Raw genomic sequence first — 17,993 nt, forward strand, 5'->3', positions numbered from 1 at the left:
TCCCAAATTGATCCTGTAATGATTTCTGTAACTTTATTTAGCTTGTTTCAGTGATGCTCTGAAATAAAAATAAAAAACAACGTTAGGCTTTCCTCATTCCTATTGAACAGCCTGGTAGCTTCAGGTGGCATTTGGTTTTGCTGTGTTCTGTCCCTTTATCTTTGCTTGCTCATTCTGAGTGCTTCTTACTTTACTCACATATTGTTTTCTTTCTTTTTTGATAAGTCAAGAATCTTGTACTGGAGTTCATGAGCTGATCTTTAGTTCTAGTTGCCTGCCATAGACACAGGTAATGCAAGCTAGATCAGTGTCTTCATGTTAGTGAGCGCCAGCACCATCTAATGTACAGCTAGTGTATTGCAAGCAAAGCAAAAGGAAATTCAAAGAGGCAGATCACTAGATGGCCTGGCTCTCATTTCCACAAAGACACTTAGGCTGATCTAGCCTGTGTCACATATCTATGGAATTAGTACTGAAGAGCAGCTCCTGAAAGAACCTCCACATAGACTTAAAGCTGAATTGAAATTTGAAGCTGATTACTCCTTAAACTGACAATAGCTAACAAAATAATTAAATAATATTACCGCCGTGGGCTTCCATTCACTACCCTTTCATTCACTGCCCTTCCATTCACTGTACTTATTCACTGTACTCATTCACTGCCCTTCCATTCACTGCACTGATTCACTGCACTTCCATTCACTGCACTAATTCACTGCCCTTCCATTCACTGCACTCATTCACTGCCCTTCCATTCACTGTACTGATTCACTGCACTGATTCACTGCACTTCCATTCACTGCACTGATTCACTGCCTCCCATTCACTGCACTGATTCACTGCCTCCCATTCACTGCATTTTCATTCACTGCACTGATTCACTGTCATTCCATTCACTGCCCTTCCATTCACTGCAATGTCATTCGCTGCACTGATTCACTGCACTGTCATTCACTGCCCTTCCATTCACTGCCCTTCCATTCACTGCAATGTCATTCACTGCACTGATTCACTGCCCTTCCATTCACTGCCCTTTCATTCACTGCACTTTCATTCACTGCCCTTTCATTCACTGCCCTTCCATTCACTGCCCTTCCATTCACTGCACTTTCATTCACTGCACTTCCATTCACTGCCCTTCCATTCACTGCCCTTCCATTCACTGCCCTTCCATTCACTGCCCTTCCATTCACTGCCCTTTCATTCACTGCTTTTTCCATGATTATTCTGTACATTTACCATAGCGTACCATAAAGTGGAATGACTTTTGTAACATCATTTTGTAGTTTATTTGATTTTAAATGTTATTTTAGATGTTAAATAAGATATCTAAATGATGTACATATCATTCATATTTGTCTCAATCTTAATTCTAGTGGGTGCAGAATGTTTAGCCATAGCTGTATTTTAAAGCATTATAAGGGATTATAGTATTATAGTATTATAAGGGATTACCCAGTCATAAACATACAGGGACTGCACTGTAACAAGCAGGGCTAACAGTAAACTACAACATTGCACGTGTCTCAGTGGGTGCTTGCTTGTTTATACAAATATGAAATGAATACCTGAAGCAGCTTGGATACCTGGTTCACAGTGCACTGAGAGTCTGGAAAACCAACACGCAGATCCCCTGTAGATACCAGGGCAAGACGAGCCTGTGTGCCTGCAACAGAAAATCAGAACATAGAACAGCAGGGATTTCATCCAGAGCCATGAAACACTGAATCAGAGAGCTGGAGGAGAGGGGCTCCAGAGCCATGAAACACTGAATCAGAGAGCTGGAGGACAGGGGCTCCAGAGCCATGAAACACTGAATCAGAGAGCTGGAGGAGAGGGGCTCCAGAGCCATGAAACACTGAATCAGAGAGCTGGAGGAGAGGGGCTCCAGAGCCATGAAACACTGAATCAGAGAGCTGGAGGAGAGGGGCTCCAGAGCCATGAAACACTGAATCAGAGAGCTGGAGGAGAGGGGCTCCAGAGCCATGAAACACTGAATCAGAGAGCTGAAGAGGGGCTCCAGAGCCATGAAACACTGAATCAGAGAGCTGGAGGAGAGGGGCTCCAGAGCCATGAAACACTGAATCAGAGAGCTGGAGGAGCAGGGCCCCAGAACCATGAAACACTGAATCAGTGAGCTGGAGGAGAGGGGCTCCAGAGCCATGAAACACTGAATCAGAGAGCTGGAGGAGAGGGGCTCCAGAGCCATGAAACACTGAATCAGAGAGCTGGAGGAGAGGGGCTCCAGAGTCATGAAACATTGAATCAGAGAGCTGGAGGAGCGGGGATCCAGAGCCATGAAACTCTGAATCAGAGAGCTGGAGGAGTGAGGCTCCAGAGTCATGAAACACTGAATCAGAGAGCTGGAGGAGTGGGGCTCCAGAGTCATGAAATAAGCTAAAAAATAAGATTTAAATAAGAGATTTAAATGATGTTCATAAAGTGTTTTTTTTTTTTGTTATGTCTCATTCCTAAAATACTAGGTGATGCTAAACTTTTGTCCACAGCTGTAGAGTGTGATACAGGTACATGCTGTATGCCTGTCTCTACTATAATGACAAAAAGGTAAGATAAATGTATTTTAAAACTTGCTTAGCGCTCCCTCTAGCAGAAAACAAAGTCAGGGCTCCTCCCTTCTTGGCACACTAAGGGGGGGTCTAACTTAATAGAACACAAGCTAATCTGTTTAGAATGTTCCCAGTGTTCTAGACCCATACCCAGGTAGGTTATCCCATGTATATGCAACTCTGTGTAAAAAGGGGCTTCCCACCTTCTTTAATAAACTTTTACTTCCTTTTCTCTCTTCATACTCTCTGTGCTATATTTAAAGTAGTGACAGGGGTTCACTTTTTCTAGACCATTTTGATAAACTTTAATCAAGTCCCTTCTTTCCTTCTCTTTCCTGAAGAGATCGGACCGGTCCTGTTACAGGAGCTCATACTGGGACCAGCCTAGGTGCTCTTTGTTAGCTGCAGATGAAGCAGGATTGTCTCCCGTTGACTGGGCTGACAAAGGGATGCATCCAATGCAGGAGAAACACAGAACTTACTGAGTCACTGCCTAGCACCTCGAAGTCCATATAGTCATAGAATGAAGAATTATCTGAAAAAAAATCAAAGACATGAAGAGAAAGGGTTTCAATATATTATTGGCATTGTACTGTTATCCCCTTCCTAACATGCTAAACAAAATTGTATTATAGCCCCAAATTATTTCAATCCTATTTTTCTCCCCAATTTAGATTGTCGAATTGGGTTTTCACAGCAGCTCAGGGGAGATGAGTGGGCATCCTCTGATCACCCTGCACACAGCCGTGCCCTTACCAGAGGAGACACTCGGGGACCCCTGCGCTCCCCTGACTGTGTGACTCAATATGCCCACCACACAGCCATGCCTTAACCAGAGGAGACCCTCGGGGACCCCTGCGCTCCCCTGACTCTGTGACTCAATATGCCCACCACACAGCCATGCCTTAACCAGAGGAGACCCTCGGGGACCCCTGCGCTCCCCTGACTCTGTGACTCAATATGCCCACCACACAGCCATGCCTTAACCAGAGGAGACCCTCGGGGACCCCTGCGCTCCCCTGACTCTGTGAATCAATATGCCCACCACACAGCCATGCCTTAACCAGAGGAGACCCTCGGGGACCCCTGCGCTCCCCTGACTCTGTGACTCAATATGCCCACCACACAGCCATGCCTTAACCAGAGGAGACCCTCGGGGACCCCTGCGCTCCCCTGACTCTGTGACTCCCCCTGCATTCCTGTCACTGTGTGACTCACCCTGTACACCACCTTAACGAGGGGAAATATAAAGATATATGAATGTTTAACTCTTTCAGGACCAAGTGACTTTACTGAAAGACTACTCTCGTTAACTTCTAACTAATTAAACAGTTTGCGTGTCTGATACTGAAATACCAATCAATAATGGCATAGCTACTCATATTAGTAGATTAGATTAGTTGCATTGCAGACTGCAAAACTAATCTGATCTGCTAGCTTGTGTATCCATTGTTTGAGTGGAGTTACCTTTTCTGCAGTGTTGAAGGAGCTAAGCAATGTATAATATATTGCCATGTAAAATGGAATAATAATAAACACATTACCATAATATTCATAAATAATGGTGTTGTTGTAGTCGCCGTACGATTCTGTTGTTGTTTCCTCGCCTGAGATATCTCTGATGTATAAACTTCCACCTGCGGAACACAAAATAAGGAACAGGACTTTTTAAAACTCCGAAGTTTGAAGCACCCCTCTGCCCTCTATAGAGCTCTCAAACACGCAAGAGTGTAACCATTAACAAGACGCGCAGCCAACGTCACGTGGAAGTACGTAATCAATGCTTACGCAGTAACTGTCTGCAAAGTGCTGAGCCAGCGGAACGACAGGGGTGAAGTTGGCCAAATTAAATAAAGTGTTTGTTTTAATTTAAGAGAAATGTTTTGTTCCCCCCCATCTGGGAGCAAAATGTACAGTTTAATAACCACATGTAATGTGAAATGGGAGTAGATTAAACCTGCGTTTGTGTGTTACGGCTGCTTTTGGTGGGAATCCACTTATCTTCAAAATACTACATGCGCACTTATTTTTCGTTGGAGTTTTTTTTTTTGAGAAACACAGAAGTAACTGGCAGCTAGTAAATGTAAATGAAACCCATTTAAATAGTTATTTATCTTTGCTGTTGCGCAGATAAGCACAGTTTGAACTCTGCATGGTTTTACATTGTGAATTCTGAGTTCAATTTTTAAAAAATAAATACAGTATAATTGTACTCTATGCTTTGCCCTATATATATATGCACACAGTGCTTATAGAAAGTCTACACCCCCTTGAACTTTTTTCTCATTTTGTTGTGTCAGTGCCTCAGAGTTTCATGCATTTAAATGAGATTTTTTTTCCACTTGCCTACACACCATACTCCACACTGTTAAGGGGAAAAAAATATTGAGAAAAAATATTATATTCAAAATACAAAACTGAAAGATCATAATTGGATAAGTCTCCACCCCCCTGAGTTAATACTTGGTGGAAGCACCTTTGGCAGCAATTACAGCTGTGAGTCTGTTGGGATAGGTCTCTACCAACTTTGCACACCTAGATTTGGCAATATTTGACCATTCTTCTTTACAAAACTGTTCAAGCTCTGTCAAGTTCCTTGGGGAGCGTTGATGGACAGCAATCTTCAAGTCATGCCACAAATTTTCGATTGGATTTAGGTCGGGACTCTGACTGGGCCACTCAAGGACATTTACCTTTTTGTTCCTTAGCCTCTCCCGTGTAGCTTTGGCTGTGTGCTTTGGGTCGTTGTCATGCTGAAAGGTGAACTTCCCTCCCAGTTTCAGCTTTCTTGCAGAGGGCAGCAAGTTTTCCTTGCGACTTCTTTGTACTTTGCTCCATTCATTTTCCCTTCTATCCTGACAAGTGCCCCAGTCCCTGCCGATGAGAAACATCCCCATAACATGATGCTGCCACCTCCATGCTTCACAGTAGGGATGGTGTTCTTTGGGTGATGCGCTGTGTTGGGTTTGCACCAAACATAACGCTTTGCATTTAGGCCAAAAAGTTCCATTTTAGTTTCGTCAGACCACAAAACTTTTTGCCACATGGATACAGAATCTCCTGAGTGTTTTTTTACATACGTCAAATGGGATTCAAGGTGGGCTTTCTTGAGTAAAGGCTTCCTTCTTGCTACCATACAGGCCAGATTTGTGGAGTGCATGGGATATTGTTGTCACATGAACACCAGTCTTGGCCATAAAAGCCTGTAGCTCTTGCAAAGTTGTCATTGGCCTCTTGGTAGCCTCTCTGATCAGTCTCCTTCTTGCTCGGTCATCCAGTTTGGAGGGATGGCCTGATCTAGGCAGGGTCTTGGTGGTGCCATACATCTTCCACTTCTTAATAATAGTCTTCACCTTGATCCCAAGGGATATTCAAGGCTTCAATATTTTTTTTATACCCATCCCCTGATCTGTGCCTTTCAACAACTTTGTCCCAGAGTACTTTTGTAAGTGCCATGGTTGAGTGTTTGCATTGAAATGCACTACCCAGCAGAGGGAACCTACAGGAACTGCTGAATTTCTCCTGAAATCATATGAATCACTACAATTTAACGCAGGTAGAGGCCACTTGACTTGGTGTGCGATTTTGAAGGCGATTGGTTAAACCTGAGCTAATTTAGGATTGCTATTACAAGGGGGGTGGACACTTATCCAACCAAGCTATTTCAGTTTTTATTTTTGATTAATTTTCTACAAATTTCTATATATATTTCTTATATATATAAAGTAATTGCAAGAATCGCTAAGTTAAAAAGAACAGTGAAATGTAATCTTGAACTAGTTATACTGCAAGATAACTTTGATCTGTACTAGTAAGTTTCTGTTGAAGCACATCACGTACATATCTTTTGATCCAGAGTTTCCAGTAAGGTGAGGTGCAGGAAACATAACATTGAAAACTTGGCTGCATGAACAATATAAGAAAAGGGAAGTGAAAATCTGAAGAGTCAGACTGTCGCTGCAGAATCCACATGTGACTTTTAAAATGTTCACTGAAGTCTCAACACACCCAGGAGCAAAAGCAACCACAGTAAAAACAACATGCAAAAATGCTTCTTCTTGAGCTCAGGAGCTGCTCTTTAGTGCCACAAATGTAATGTTTAGTAAATCCGTCAAGCTGTCTTTATCTGGTCATCTGCCACTTTGCACTTTCTAGTTTCCTTCAGCTTTGCGCCAATCCCAGCTTTATTTTTATGAGCTCTATCAACCAATCCGAAAGCAAACACATGAAACGTGTTTGAATTGTTTGCCAGGGAGCACAAAAACATTGTTGTACAAGTAAGTGTTGTACACTTTATCAGCATGCTAATGGAGTACTAAGCATGGATTATCTATCTCATATGAACTCCTACCATGGCAATAGCACTGTGTAGCACACTTTTTGTAAGTAAGCTTTGCACCCACATGATTAAAGGGGTTTCTACCTTTGCACTCACGTGATTAAAGGGGTTTCAAGCCAAGGGTTTAACCCCATTTTCTTAACTCCTTATTGCACTGGCAATATCGTTTCCTTTTTCTTCTTTTGAAGCTGGCTCTTGTATTTACAGCTATGGCCAAAGCTGTCCCTATAGATACAGTGTCCCCCTATACAATTCACTTATTTTGCTTCATAAAGTCCAATGAAACCTGTTAAATAAAGTTCCGTTAACACATTCAATTGCATAGCACTTAGTAGTTTTCCATATACTTAACAAAACATGGACAAAATTTGAATGACATTTCAAAATCTAACATGAAATACTGTACAGTTAATGTGGCTTCCTATGGACTGTTGCAATATCATTTTGGAGTTTCCTCTGTAGCACCGAGCGCGTGAGGACAGGGTGGTCCGAATGGAATTCTACTCTCTGTCATTACTCGTGAATCTAAAAGGCAGGTCAGGTCAGCTTGTCAAAGTAATTTATAGAGTTTATATTTTCAACACGGTTTTATAAAGGCAACTTCTTACACGACCACTGCTGCTGTTCTTTTAAAACTGCACTGCCTACCTGCACCTAACTTGTTTCTTGCAAATTATTTCCACCACTGCGTTATTGTGTGTGCAGTGCGTTATATATAAAACGGGTATTACTACCAGTAAGATTAAACTGACTTCGCTTTTGGCAATCTGCTCAAAGCACATGTTTAATGTAACTGTCCTTGTCTCAAATTATAAGGTCGAAAGTATCTTGCGGGGGTTTCTTACTGACAGTACAATATGCACTGGTAATTAGAAATCCAAAACACTGCTCTGCCAGATCATTCTCTGCTGGTCTAGTCAGGTATTCACGCACCATCAATTATCCTGACGTACGTGAACATAGTTTTAAGTAACATGTAAAGCGGTGGTAATCATTGTTTTGTATTAGTTTTCATAGACCTGAACGTCTACAATCGTATCATTTGCGATAATACTGTTAAACGTTGCAGTTTTATAAAGTTCACTGCGTATTATAAAAATATGAATCGATACATAATAATTACTCACCTAGACAAGCGTGTAGAATGAAAGCACTCGACAGACAGACCCGCGCGAGCGCACGCACCGCTTTCTTCACGTTGCAAGTTTCCATAGCTGTCCAGTGTGAGCGCGAGAGCAGCAGTGCACGATGAGCTCGCGGCGATGTCCTTCCCTTCAGTGCGCTCGAGAACGTCCCGCACACTGGCTATAGCTCGGGAAGAGGGAAGGCGTGTTCGTGGGGCGATGCCGAGGGTAGTGAGAGAGTATGCAGTGAGTGAGTGACTGTCTGTAACTGAGGTATGAAATCAACAGTCAACATTCAAATCCGAACATGCTAGTTGGGAAAAACAAATGTGAAACAGGATACCCGTCCAGGGCATGCATCGTTGGTGTATTTTAGCTAGTTTTTCTTAAACTGACATTCACGTTCCTGCTAAGGGATTAGAATTCATGCAGGTGCCCGGTGAGTGATAATGTGTGTGTGCTAATTTCTAACAATTTTGTGACTCATAGCCTGCCCTGGACTGGAGAGAGCAGCCTTTCTCTTAGGGGGTGAGGGAGCAGTTCAGTCTCCATGCCTCAAGCCTGCCCTGGACTGGAGGCTGCACCCTTTCTCTTAGGGGGTGAGGGAGCAGTTCAGTCTCCATGCCTCAAGCCTGCCCTGGACTGGAGGCTGCACCCTTTCTCTGAGGGGGTGAGGGAGTGAGCAGTTCAGTGTCCATGCCTCAAGCCTGCCCTGGACTAGAGGGAGCACCCTTCCTCTCAGGGGGTGAGGGAGCAGGTCAGTCTCCCTGCCTCAAGCCTGCCCTGGACTGGAGGCAGCACTCTTTCTCTGAGGGGGTGTGAGGGATTAGTTCAGTCTTCATGCCTCAAGCCTGCCCTGGACTGGAGGGAGCACCCTTCCTCTCAGGGGGTGAGGGAGCAGGTCAGTCTCCATGCCTCAAGCCTGCCCTGGACTGGAGGGAGCATCCTTTCTCTTAGGGGGGTGAGGGAGGGAGCAGATCAGTCTCCATGCCTCAATCCTGCCCTGGACTGGAGGGAGCGCCCTTCCTCTCAGGGGGTGAGGGAGCAGGTCAGTCTCCCTGCCTCAAGCCTGCCCTGGACTGGAGGTAGCACTCTTTCTCTGAGGGAGTGAGTAGTTCAGTCTCCATGCCTCAAGCCTGCCCTGGACTGGAGGGAGCACCCTTTCTTTTAGGGGGGTGAGGGAGGAAGCAGATCAGTCTCCATGCCTCAATCCTGCCCTGGACTGGAGGGAGCATCCTTTCTCTTAGGGGGGTGAGGGAGGGAGCAGATCAGTCTCCATGCCTCAATCCTGCCCTGGACTGGAGGGAGCGCCCTTCCTCTCAGGGGGTGAGGGAGTTCAGACTCCATGTCTTTTTATACCCTTTATACCATCCCTTATAAAGATGACCTGTGATGTGTTTTGAAACTTTGTAATTGAAAAGAGGTAGTGAAACTATGAGCAAAAGACTGGAAAATGAGGGGGATTTCAACACAGTCTGGAGATTTTTTTTTCTTTTTTTGTGCTGATGTTGAAGCCTCTGTGAAGACTCTTTTCTGGTTTTAACTGGAAAGGGGGTGATAATATTACTGGTTCTTGTAAGTTTAAAGGCAGGCAGCTCGGACTGGCACCGGCTGTTTTAAATCACATCTCGTCTCCTGTCCCTCTCACCACTGTTTGTGTAAAGAAGCGTCTCCTGTCCCCTCACCACTGTCTGTCTAAAGAAGCATCTCCTGTGTTTCCTGTGCTTTTATTATACTATGCATTTACATAGTTGGCTATGTTTTAATTGCGCTTTGCTGTGCTTTTGCTAAGGGACACTGTAATAAGAGTCGCCCTAGTCAAATGTGATCAGTGTCTTCTGGTACAACCCTCCTCCAACCTCCCAGTAGACACCACCTCCTATTACTATCCAGGGCTTTAAGAGGTCTGTGTGTTTCCAGTTCTTCAGCTGGTTAGCGTTATCCCACACACTGAGGCCCCACCCATCGTGTGTTTATCCCAGGGGTAACTAGATCTAAAAAGAGGAACTGGGGGAACTTGCTGACAAGAAATCATTTTTTTGGCAGACTGTGAGAGTTTGGAAAGGAACCAAGTTCTCATTCCTCAAGTGGAACTTGCCCAAGCAGACTGTCTGCAATGAAGATGGATAGGAAACATAAAACCGAGAGTTTTCTTCATGTCATTTTCTAGTATCTTTTACATTCAGTGGTGCAGTTAAAGTATATATAGCCAACAAAATCACTGCCTAGTATGCATTATCACCACATGATGCTCTGTGAAAGGCGCACACATCTTCTTAAATGTCGTTTCGCACATGTCTCTTGCACTCTTTTCTCGATTTAGAATCTATTTGGTTTTTTTTAGACTATGACTGAGTGCATTTTAAAAAGATCGCTGTTTTTCCTGTGCTTGATGTGTTTTCAATGTTAATCCCCTCATGAGACTTTACTAAGCTGACCGGAAGGGCAGCACTGAGGTTTCTGCAAGGAGCGTTCCATTAAATATTCTTCACTAACACCTTCAGATACATTGCCATCCTTTTCACCTTTACCATAATGTGTGCATCTTTCATATAGGGAAATGTGAGACCTAGGGAATCAGGGCAACCTATATATTTGGAATAGTTTGTCTGCAGCCCATACTTTAAACGTCTTGTTTAGGATACTGAATGATCTTTATAGGGACTGCAGCTATCATTCCATACATCCTGCATTGCATCTATCTGCAGGGGTCTGAACTCGTGATAGCTTACTCTCAGGAAATCTGTTACACCTACCCTTCCCAGGTCCCTCAGCCGTGTCGTCTGGGTCATGTTACTGGCGAGTCAGTTAACAGGGGAGGGAGCTGGTTGGTTAATGACAGGTAAGAAGCCGTTGAAGGGCGGGGCGATGTCACTCTCCAGGTGACCTAGGAAGTGCGACCCTATCTGAAATCATGGCTTGCAAACAGATTTCTTTAACATGTGTAGTACCAGATATATTTTCAAATGAAAATGCATACTTAATAATGAAAATTAAAGCAGATGTCTGTCTGTCTGTCTGTCTGTCTGTCTGTCTGTCTGTCTGTCTGTCTGTCTGTCTGTCTGTCTGTCTGTCTGTGTGTCTATCTGTCTGTCTGTCTGTGTGTCTGTGTGTCTGTCTGTCTGTCTGTCTGTCTGTCTGTCTGTGTGTCAGTTTGTCTGTCTGTCTGTCTGTTTATCTGTCTGTCAGTGTGTCTGCGTTATTTAACACACGCTAGTGAGAAGATTAGATTCTGGGGTAATATGGGGGTGTCTGTCCATTTGTACGTCACACATATATTTTGACATACATCTGGATAATCGTTGATCAAAACACCATAAAACTTGATAATTGTTGTTCTATTTTACACTTTACATACTGTGGATACACATCATGGTCGTGAATCTTTCCATCATACTGAGAGCTCTGATTCTGAGTTTACAGAGGGGGGTGTATGTTACTGCCATGCTTGTTCTGTTAGTCAAAACCAATGTGTGGCAGCAGCAGTCAAACCCTCTAAGTGGTCCATTCCAGATCAGTAGAATCAGCTTTTCACAGGGGTTCATTTCAAGCAGCACTTTGTAAGAGATCACTGCTTAGATAGAGACATCAACAGCACATTATTACCATGGAGGGGGCAGAGCCAGTGCGTCTCCTCACAGCACAAACTCTCCCCCCAAGGAGCTGAATACTGTAGCGAGCCTGGCAGAGTCAGGAGGAAACAAGAAACCATTCAGGATCTCAGCCAGGATCGAGGCACCTGCCAGAGCTGCTGCTGCCACTGCTGCCAGGAATCAGAGTCCCGGGGCTGAGGATCCCACACCCTGACACCCCCGCAGTGAGGACTCCACTTTCACTTAGACTCCACTTTCATTCAATCCCACCCTTCATCACACCCACCCCAGCCGTAGACTCTAACAAGCAAACACCTCTAACAAAGACTTCATATTGAAAATGAACAAACCAATAAGTACATCGATCGATCAATAGATAGATAGATAGATAGATAGATAGATAGATAGATAGATAGATAGATAGATAGATAGATAGATAGATAGATAGATAGATAGATTCACACATGAATATACTGTATCTCTATATTTAACAAGTTGCAAGTCAGAGATTAAACCATGCTAGTGTTGAGAATGTTCTCAGCCATTCGCCTCTCAGGAGCTGTGGTGAGGGACACTGTGAACTGGGGAGAGGCGTCTGGGTAAAATAACTGCCACTGATTAAGAGCTAATAAATGTATTGAGGCCAAATGTTCTGAAGCTTGAACACTGAACAAAGGCTGGATCTGCGCCTGAGTGTCAGGATGTGATGGTGTAGGATTGAAGCGGTGTCCACAATAGAGGGCGTATTTACAGTGTCCCCTTTTATTTACAAATGATTCCTTCTACCATCAATGGCATTGGGGAATCCAATGATGGGTCTTGGAGTCTCAAACAGTAATAAAACAATAAACAATAAATACAGGTCAGGTGCAGGCGCTGTGCTCCGCGGTGCTGTAATCTGTTTGCAGTGCTGTGATAGTGCAGGCGCTGTGCTCCGCGGTGCTGTAATCTGTTTGCAGTGCTGTGATAGTGCAGGCGCTGTGCTCCGCGGTGCTGTAATCTGTTTGCAGTGCTGTGATAGTGCAGGCGCTGTGCTCCGCGGTGCTGTAATCTGTTTGCAGTGCTGTGATAGTGCAGGCGCTGTGCTCCGCGGTGCTGTAATCTGTTTGCAGTGCTGTGATAGTGCAGGCGCTGTGCTCCGCGGTGCTGTAATCTGTTTGCAGTGCTGTGATAGTGCAGGCGCTGTGCTCCGCGGTGCTGTAATCTGTTTGCAGTGCTGTGATAGTGCAGGCGCTGTGCTCCGCGGTGCTGTAATCTGTTTGCAGTGCTGTGATAGTGCAGGCGCTGTGCTCCGCGGTGCTGTAATCTGTTTGCAGTGCTGTGATAGTGCAGGCGCTGTGCTCCGCGGTGCTGTAATCTGTTTGCAGTGCTGTGATAGTGCAGGCGCTGTGCTCCGCGGTGCTGTAATCTGTTTGCAGTGCTGTGATAGTGCAGGCGCTGTGCTCCGCGGTGCTGTAATCTGTTTGCAGTGCTGTGATAGTGCAGGCGCTGTGCTCCGCGGTGCTGTAATCTGTTTGCAGTGCTGTGATAGTGCAGGCGCTGTGCTCCGCGGTGCTGTAATCTGTTTGCAGTGCTGTGATAGTGTTGCTGTAATCTGTTTGCAGTGCTGTGATAGTGCAGGCGCTGTGCTCCGCGGTGCTGTAATCTGTTTGCAGTGCTGTGATAGTGCAGGCGCTGCGCTCCGCGGTGCTGTAATCTGTTTGCAGTGCTGTGATAGTGCAGGCGCTGTGCTCCAAAGCAGTATGAATTCCATACTGCTTTGACGTTTTCCATATATTTAACAACAAACTGACTAATTTAAAAATGTGACATTTTGAAAAAATCTAACATGAAATACTGTAATACTATTATGGCTTCCTTCTGGTAGACTTTTGCAATATCATTTTGTAGTTTCTTGATTAAAAAAAAGATCTAAATTATGTTCATATATATTATTTTGCATTATTTATGCCTCAATCCTAAAATTGCCGGTGATGCAGAAGGTTTGGCTGTAGCTGTATTGTTAGTGTGTCTCTGAGCAGCGCTGTTGCAATCAGTTCTGTGACTCACATGTATTTAATCAGCTGTTTCCTGCCATTCATCTCACTGAGTCTTTCCTCCTGGGTCTGGCTGCAGCTGCAATACAGACTTGCTAGAAGTGGGAAAGAGGAGGTTAGAGCGTGGAAAAGCCAGTGGAATTCCCAGATCTGAGGAACGTCAGCCCAAACCAACCCCCCATAGTGCCAAAAACATGCTTTTCCGATTTAAAATTAGACCTGGATGTATATGCTTAACATAGCAATAACCTATACAAACCCATCCACCAGCACTGTGAATCAGAGCTACAAGCAGAACGTCTCAAGAGAGGAAACACAAAGCCGCTTTCTGGTTTCAGGAGACTGGGTTTCAGGCCCCCCGGGGTTTGATACAGTAAAGGTGCCTCAGACTAAGTCTCCCGTTCTCCCGGAACCAAGCCGCTGCTCCTAAAATAATAGCTTTGTGTTCTGTCGCAAAGCTAGTTAAGCGCCTTATGCCTGGCCTGATGTGGAAAATATGCAGAATAAGCCCAGGTGGGTGTTCAGGCAGGATCTTTATCTAATTTAGTTGTGATTAAAGCATGGGGAGAACACAGAGGAGGTTTTGGTGCATTACAGGGGTGCAGGTTCTGCTGTTCCAGAAGGAGAAGAAGGGATCTGAAGCAAGAGGAGATCAGAGAAAGATGGGGTCCCTCTTGCCCCAAGAAAGAGAGCTTGCTTGGCGGCAGTTAAAGGTTTTTTACTTTGTGGAGCCCTACATTGAACCCTCTGTATCTAAAGATAACCTTTGCTCTCCACTTAACCATTTCTTTCCTTATTAGACTAGGCAGGGGTTGTCCAAATGAGAATTTTTCTAAAGAATTCCACATTGACCTTTTTATGAACTAGTGTGTCTGCAACTTTTTATAAACTTTTATTTGCATTAACTAAAGCAGAAGCAGGATCCAGTCTGGCATCTGGTTGTGAATATTAAGCTTGCTATTTTATTGTGTTGTTATTAGTGATACTTATTAATAGTGTTGCATGAACTTTCATGCCAGCTGAACTTTCTGCCCTGTGCTTTTCAGCCCGCAGCCTCTGGAGGTCTCTACTGGCTGAAAATAACAAGTCCAGGTGCTTTCCAAGCTAACCATGTTCTCTGAAAATAGGTTTATACCCAATGATAGCATCTAAACTATGCATTTTTCATCAGCCACAAACTAAGGTGTTGTTTGAACTTGTGACATCACCACCTAAAAACTGAGCTAGTAATGGAGCGTCAGAGTGGATCATAATATCATTCTGTGTATGAAATTACCAGAACTGGAATATATAGATAAGACCATTCTCTGTGTCTACTTGATTTCTGGTAACAAACTCCCCCACTGACAAAGAATGCTTTTAAAAAGAGTCATAAACTAACTACTGGAAAAGTCGTTTATCTTCCCCCATGGCTGAATGAATCCCTTGGCGTCGGCAGTATATTGCAGAACGAAAGCCAGATGTTTTGTTGGGAAGGGGGATCACTGTCAAAAACATTTGTGTGCGTAAAAATAATTTATACTTGTAATTACAGATACAAATCAAAAATACAAGCACAAATCAAAAATACGAGTACAACTCAAAAACAATTCCGAGTACCAATCAAAAATAGCTACGTGTACGAGCTGGATAGAGCGTGAAATCACTGTCAAAAATGATGTCACAGGACAGGCTGTTGATGAGGGAGAGGGAAGAGGAGGAGGAGGAGGAAGGGGGGTGTTTAACAGAGCATGCGTCCAGCATCTTGCATGGCTGATAGAAGGGAAGGGGTGGCTGCATGTTGGTGAAATGTTTAGGTGGAATTTTCAAAGCGGGAATATTTCAAAAAGTATTTTGAAATAAAAGTAAAAAGGACGGCCTCAGTCTCAGCAAGATAGTCAACACAGCCATTGCGGTGCATCATGGGAATCCAAAGAGTTCAGGTGGGGACTTTTCTCCTATCTCTATAACTGTTTCATTTCCTATTCAAAGCTTTCTCTTTTGAAAATGATTGCATTTTTTTTTAGCAAGATTCGCTTGGATGTGTCAAGAGACACCCCCTCCTTAACACACATGTGTTATTATTTCTACAGTCAATGTTTTCACTTGGCCTGACAAGAGCTCTTTATCGTTTAAAGTTTACAAACGAGAGGAGGCCATTCGGCCCATCTTGCTCGTTTGGTTGTTAGTAGCTTATTGATCCCAGAATCTCATCAAGCAGCTTCTTGAAGGATCCCAAGGTGTCAGCTTCAACAACATTACTGGAGAGTTGTTTCCAGATCCTCACAATTCTCTGTTTAAAAAATGCCTCATATTTTCTGTTCTGAATGCCCCTTTGTCTAATCTCCATTTGTGACCCCTGGTCCTTGTTTCTTTTTTCAGGTCGAAAAAGTCCCTTGGGTCGACACTGTCAATACCTTTTAGAATTTTGAATGCTTGAATTAGGTCGCCACGTAGTCTTCTTTGTTCAAGACTGAACAGATTCAATTCTTTTAGCCTGTCTGCATATGACATGCCTTTTAAGCCTGGAATAATTCTGGTCGCTCTTCTTTGCACTCTTTCTAGAGCAGCAATATCTTTTTTATAGCGAGGTGACCAGAACTGAACACAATATTCAAGATGAGGTCTTACTAGTGCATTGTACAGTTTTAACATTACTTCCCTTGATTTAAATTCAACACTTTGCACAATGTATCCAAGCATCTTGTTAGCCTTTTTTATAGCTTCCCCACATTGTCTAGATGAAGACATTTCTGAGTCAACAAAAACTCCTAGGTCTTTTTCATAGATTCCTTCTCCAATTTCAGTATCTCCCATATGATATTTATAATGTACATTTTTATTTCCTGCGTGCAGTACCTTACACTTTTCTCTATTAAATGTCATTTGCCATGTGTCTGCCCAGTTCTGAATCTTGTCTAGATCATTTTGAATGACCTTTGCTGCTGCAACAGTGTTTGCCACTCCTCCTATTTTTGTGTCGTCTGCAAATTTAACAAGTTTGCTTACTGTACCAGAATCTAAATCATTAATGTAGATTAGGAATAGCAGAGGACCTAATACTGATCCCTGTGGTACACCGCTGGTTACCACACTCCATTCTGAGGTTTTTCCTCTAATCAGTACTTTCTGTTTTCTACATGTTAACCACTCCCTAATCCATGTACATGTGTTTCCTTGAATCCCAACTGCGTTCAGTTTGAGAATTAATCTTTTGTGCGGGACTTTGTCAAAAGCTTTCTGGAAATCTAAATAAACCATGTCATATGCTTTGCAATTATCCATTATCGATGTTGCATCCTCAAAAAAATCAAGCAAGTTAGTTAGACGCGATCTCCCTTTCCTAAAACCATGTTGACTGTCTCCCAGGACCCTGTTACCATATAGGTAATTTTCCATTTTGGATCTTATTATAGTTTCCATAAGTTTGCATATAATAGAAGTCAGGCTTACTGGTCTGTAGTTACCTGGTTCAGTTTTGTTTCCCTTTTTGTGGATCGGTATTACGTTTGCAATTTTCCAGTCTGTCGGTGCCACCCCTGTGTCAAGAGACTGCTGCATGATCTTGGTTAGCGGTTAGCGATCTTGATATCGGGTAGATTGCAATATTGTTTGATGATTTCAATGGGACGAAATATTATTATTTAAAAATGTATTTACTTCTACGTTGATATCTGTAGACCAAATATAAAGTTTAAGAGAATAATAGCGAAAGTGACGTTGTGTGTGACTAACAAAGCAAAAAAAAGGCGAGGTCCGCAAGCCGTGTAATATTTATATTTTACATTATATGTAACGGCAGAAATGTAATTATGAACAACGTATAGCAGAATGCGATTATGGTAATGGGTGAACTGTATTTATTTTGCTTTATTCATATATTTTATAAGAGAATCAACCATTTAAAACCCATGCTTTACAAGAGCGACTGTAGTGTTGTTGAAATACTTGTTGAATTGCATTTAAACCGACAGTATTTACATAATACATAAATCTCTTTTCTTATGATTTTTTCAAAAATGTAATTTGGTACTTAATGGGTTACGTTAGAGCATTACTGAATTGTGGCACAAGTGCTCCCCCTAGTGGTCATATTTGTGAAGTGCACACACCTTCTGCGATTCTCATCCAGTATTCAGCTTCTACACAGCAACGAATGGAATTGCGCAGTGTAATAATTTTGTCATATATATTGTAATTTACAGTAGTGCCTGTCTATCTGTAAATGTCTTACCTCTTGTTAGCATTCTACATTGTTTTGTATGCTTCATTTCAGGATATATGTTTTAAATACGACCTTGTAGCGATCCAAAATATGCTGTAAAAAGTACAGCCGAGACTTTTGATTCATCAAA

The sequence above is a fragment of the Polyodon spathula genome, chromosome 51 (genome assembly GCF_017654505.1).
Source record: "Polyodon spathula isolate WHYD16114869_AA chromosome 51, ASM1765450v1, whole genome shotgun sequence".
NCBI classification, from domain to species: domain Eukaryota; kingdom Metazoa; phylum Chordata; class Actinopteri; order Acipenseriformes; family Polyodontidae; genus Polyodon; species Polyodon spathula.